This window comes from Engraulis encrasicolus, chromosome 5 (assembly GCF_034702125.1).
Source record: "Engraulis encrasicolus isolate BLACKSEA-1 chromosome 5, IST_EnEncr_1.0, whole genome shotgun sequence".
Classification (NCBI taxonomy): Eukaryota; Metazoa; Chordata; class Actinopteri; order Clupeiformes; family Engraulidae; genus Engraulis; species Engraulis encrasicolus.
Window position 1 is genome coordinate 41,180,966 of NC_085861.1, and position 5,008 is coordinate 41,185,973.

The following is a 5,008-nucleotide window of genomic DNA, read 5'->3' on the forward strand; positions in this document are numbered from 1 at the left end:
TTACCAGCACCTGCATCTATGAGCAAGTGCCCTTTGGCAAAGCACCTAACCCCATATTGCTCCAAGGCCTGTAACCAATACCTTGAACCTAAATAAAGTGTAAGTCGCTTTGGATACAAGTGTCAGATAAGTGCAATTTACTGTCATTGGAAATGAAAAATACACCACACTCCACTGAATGCACACACTGCATAGGCTACCATACCACTGCTTGCATATGATATATAGCCTAGCAGAATAATTAACTGTTGACTTAATTTTGAACAAGGCTAACTTACATTTTGGCTAATGCTGAGTATAGGCCTACTGTATAATTTCCCTAATGAGATACTCATTTGGTGTTTTATTCCTAAAACAAATTGAGGCTACATTTCATCAGACATTCAGACTGTAGCCTATCAACCTCTCAGAAGCTATCCCATACAAATTACAAGCTACATTCTCAGCAACAATGTAGCTTGAATAGCCTATAGCCTATGGCGCAACTCACACAATTTCCAGCAGCTCTTTGAAGGTCGTCCATATGCAGCACCAATGTCGAGCACTTTCGAAAATGTTCGAAAATGTTGAAGACTGAACACGCGCTGGAATCTAAGACGGGAGACAAGTTTATTAAGGTCAATATTTGAGCATCATGGACGTATTAGGCTATGGCAAAACGGGTGGCCGAACATAACTGACCAATTCTTACGAAGTTAGCCCATTAAATAACGCTAGATAGGTTACCTATCTAGCGTTATTTTTCACATTCAGTACTAGCCTACGTCTTAATTTCGTAATGAAATTCGGACAAACTTAAATTCAGCTGAGCTTAACATTGCTAGCTCGTGCCTGTGTTTGAAAAAGAAAGAATAGCAAAGTGACCTGATGTAGCCTATAGTGTAATTACATGTTCTGTTTACCTGTTCTTTCTGGTTATATTCAGCAGGCCAGACAGGTTTTCGACTCTTGAACAACGGCCAGGGTTTGCCAGATGTGTCAACACACCATGTCCATGCTCCCGCCCTCTCCTGGAGTGGAAAGGTGTGGAATCAATGTGAATGTGTAGAACACCTGACTGCCGGTAAGCTTATTGATACATTGCAGATTATTACGGGGGGTACCGGGGGGGTTTGACCCTCCCGATTGGGACTTGATACCCCCCAAATGGGACTAAATTACACTTTTGGGGGGTACTGGAAACATTGAGGTATTGTTAAAAATCAGATGTTAAAAGTGTGTTGTTACTTGTAATTTTGAACGTGTACTATGAATAACAAAATAACATGAGTTTTTGGAACACCCCTTCAATGGACTGTACCACCAGCGGACGTTTCACATCCTCGCAGTTTGAGAGTTGTCAAAACATTCGGCAGGGTTGGTTCTGGTGCGCCGTGAACTCATGTGTTACAGCTGCGAGCGAGGGGGGTCAAGGTGAAGGATCCCCGTGATTTGTGAAAGAAATATACATGAAACTAATATGATTTCAACTTTAAATAACTGAACTTACTAACACTCGAGACAGGTGACCGCCAATTCACTTTCCCCCACGAGAGCAAAAAAAAACGATAGCCCACATCAGAATTCCATCAAAGTCAACATGCACAAGGGGTCTCAGTGAAAGAGGTGGACTGCTCTAATAATCTACACGTAGCGTACTTGATGACAGAAAATAAAGGACGAGGCTCATCATGTATTTAAAGCATAATTGGAATATTATAATTTTACTAAGTAAGAAGGCGCAAATGGATAGTGAGACTCCACAAACCAAGAAGGATAGCTGTGTCAAGCAAGCTGTCTGGCGAGGCAAATGGATAGCAAACAAGCTGTCTAGCGAGGCAAATGGATAGCAGCAGAAAGGTAGGAAAATTGGATTTTTACATTTTGTCCGCCGTGACAAATATAGGAGTAATTATTATTTTGACTGTGTTAGATGCCATCATGTAGCATCTAGCAGTACTTTCCATGACTAGGCTACTAGCATCTGATAGCACTCTTCAATCTCAAGAACAGCGCACACGTTACAAGCTAGCTCTATGTGGAATTTGGGAGTTGTAATTCTGATAATTTACAGCTTGATTCTGTATGTCATTGGGTTCACTTTTCTGTTTGACACGAAGTTCTTGGTTGTGTTTCCGTGGTCACTCACTACATAATGTTAGTTGCTAGTTTGCTTTTGGAAAGCCACATCAGTTTTGAAGTTGGCTCGGTTTTCTTTTGTTCAGCATTGAGTGAGTTGGTTGTGCGTCTGTGCTTGTTGTTGCCAACTGTAAACGTTGGCTACTAGGTGGTTGAATCAGAGCATCAGTTTTCTCCGGTGTCGTGCTCGCTCTGGATTGTTGAACCTGACGGTGTTGCCGAATAGAGTTCACTGCGCGCAGCACATAGGCAGTGTTACCAGTGACAGATGATTTCCACTCCAAACAGCTCAAACTCCGCTTGGTGGCATTACATCTAAACCAAGGCAGTCTAAACTATTTTCTACTAAGGCCTATTTCTATGGCCACAAATGTACATGAAAACCCTGTCCAATATCCACTTTTACTCGCAGATGTTCATCCAAAACAGCTAAATCTGGAAACGCCAATAGGCTACTGAGATGGGTGCTTTGTGATCTTCCCGCAAACGTGGTCACTTGATTCATATGATGAGCTCTAGCAGGCAGTTTGCAAATAGCATATTGCTGTTGTTGTTTTGCACATCACGTCACATAAAAGTTCTGTTGTTGTATTACATTTTGTACAGTATATTACCACTCCAAGAAAAAAAGTATCTCGCCTGTTTTTTTTTTGGTCGGGGCAAAAAGTCCGACCCCCCCGAAGCCCGGTGGATAATTCGAACACTGGAGCAGAGTGAAATGGTTATTGGGTCAATTGCATTTGATTTGCCATAATGTAAATGGTATGGGAATTGTATTCATTTAAAACTGGACATGTGGTTATAAGCCAACAGTCGTGCACAAAAGGGTTAATCAACCTGGGCCCAGGCACAGAAGGGGCAGAAAATTGTGGGTTTTACAATATATTGTAGGCGTATTAGGCCTAGGCCTAGTGTAGACGGGTGGCCCTTTCAGATTACAAGTCCTGGGTCTGGGAAAAGCTGTCAGCAGCCCTGATTGTGGTCAGCAAGCTAGGCCCCATCAGTGTCAAAAGTTTCACCAGATAATTTGCATTGCCTTGCAGTGCCATTAAACATACATTCATCATTTGTTATCCCACATGTTAGCCCACAAAATATTGATAGTGAAATGGAACAACAAATATGAAGACATAGGCCTACTTTTTTAAAATGGATATTAGCTATTTGCTATGTTTTTATATAATGATTTTTGTGTCTGTACCATAAGAGTAGACCTAATATTTAGTAACTGAAATTACCATTACTCAGGACTAGGCTAATGTGAAAGCTTAAAATATATCTTGTTTATGTTACGTGACTCTATCACACTCTGTAAACATTATGCGTCTTCAAGTCATCAGCTTACATCCCGTGTTATATTAGGCCCTACTGCTTCCACGGTCGTATTGTACTAGGCATACTGTCTATCTTCCATCTCTCTCTCTCTCTCTCTCTCTCTCTCTCTCTCTCTCTCTCTCTCTCTCTCTCTCTCTCTCTCTCTCTCACACACACACTCTCTTTTGCTCTTTCTCTCTCTCGCCCTGCATGCATAAATTTCAGCCACATGGGGTCAACACTGAAACATAAACTTCCATGCCCACTGCTTTTCCGAGTGTTTTGCATTTTCCCTCAGTGCAGTTCTGCATGTCAGTGTAAATACCCAGTTCATCTGTATACTCCATATGCATTATATTTATTTTATTTTTTAAATTTCATATGCAGATTCATTCATAAACACATATGGCAATGTGTGTGTGGGCATGGAAAAACTTTGCTAGGTAAAAGACATTTCAAAGACATTTTCAGCTGTGACAGGTCACTTATTTTTGGAAGTTTGTGAGTATACACGTAGAAAGTTTTGAAGATGAATGAGCTAGGAGAGGCAGTAAGAGAAAAAAAAATGTAGATATTCAAATGCCACATAGAATGTCACATCTCTGGATGTTATTAAATGAGGAGTGTTCAGGTTTACGGAGTCTTTTTCAATAATAACTAAATATATATTATCTAACGTTTTTAAGAGTTCTGTTGTGTAGTGTGTAATTTAACGGAGCGCTGTTTGTTTGTCCTAGTCTGCTAGCCATATTTTTAGATCTACAAGTAGAACTGAGAAATCAGTTGTAGTATGGCCTTACCGTGGCTCTAACAGTAGGGCACTGGGCTGCTACGCTGGCTACCCGGGTTCGAGGGTTCCGGCCTGGGTCATTTGCCGACCCCTTCCCGTCTCTCTCCCCATTCGCTTCCTGTCCACCTCTCATACTGGCCTATCATCAATAAAGTCAAAAAGACCAACAAAATGAGTTGTAGTATGCATTGGTCATCCTTTTGAGCAATGCAAAAGGTTTTTTTATGTTCTGCTTCTGATATGCAAGCAATAGAACACCAAGGTGAGATACACTTCATTTAAAAAGAGGAGCTAGACAACACTCTTCGGACAGTTAAATGCTCTACACCGTAAGATAACTTCAGGATGGTCATCTTAAATTTACATTTGTGCAATTACTGACTGCATTAGCAGCTGTGATTGGATAAAAGGCAAACAAGCCCTTCTCCTAGTGCCACTTCGCACCTCTCTCACACTCTCTCTCTCTCAGTTTATTTCTCTCTCTGTCTCTCTCTGTCTCTCTCTCTCTCTCTCTCTCACGCACTGGAACGTGCATGCACGCATGCACACACACACACACACACACACACACACACACACACACACACACACACACACACACACACACACACACACACACACACACACAAATCAAACACTAACCAGCCTGAGAGCAGCCATTTAATTCCTAGAGCACATCTGTCTTCATCTCCACGCACAATTGTGATTTAAAAGTTTCATACCCCGCGGTGCAGCTTCTCGGGGGAGCCAGACTAGTCAGAGTGACTGGGTTAACCACGCGTCAGG

The 5,008-nt window shown here is 41.7% G+C and overlaps 1 long non-coding RNA gene across 2 annotated transcripts in view; it reads left to right on the forward strand.

The window, feature by feature from the left end:
* The first annotated feature begins 529 nt into the window (after positions 1–529).
* The window catches only part of LOC134449455 (uncharacterized), a 39,723-nt gene continuing 35,244 nt past the window's right edge, over positions 530–5,008 (forward strand). For both annotated transcript variants that reach the window (XR_010034964.1, XR_010034965.1), the window contains exons 1-2: positions 530–617; positions 929–1,063. This is a non-coding gene — a long non-coding RNA (uncharacterized LOC134449455). The remainder of the gene's footprint in view (positions 618–928; positions 1,064–5,008) is intronic.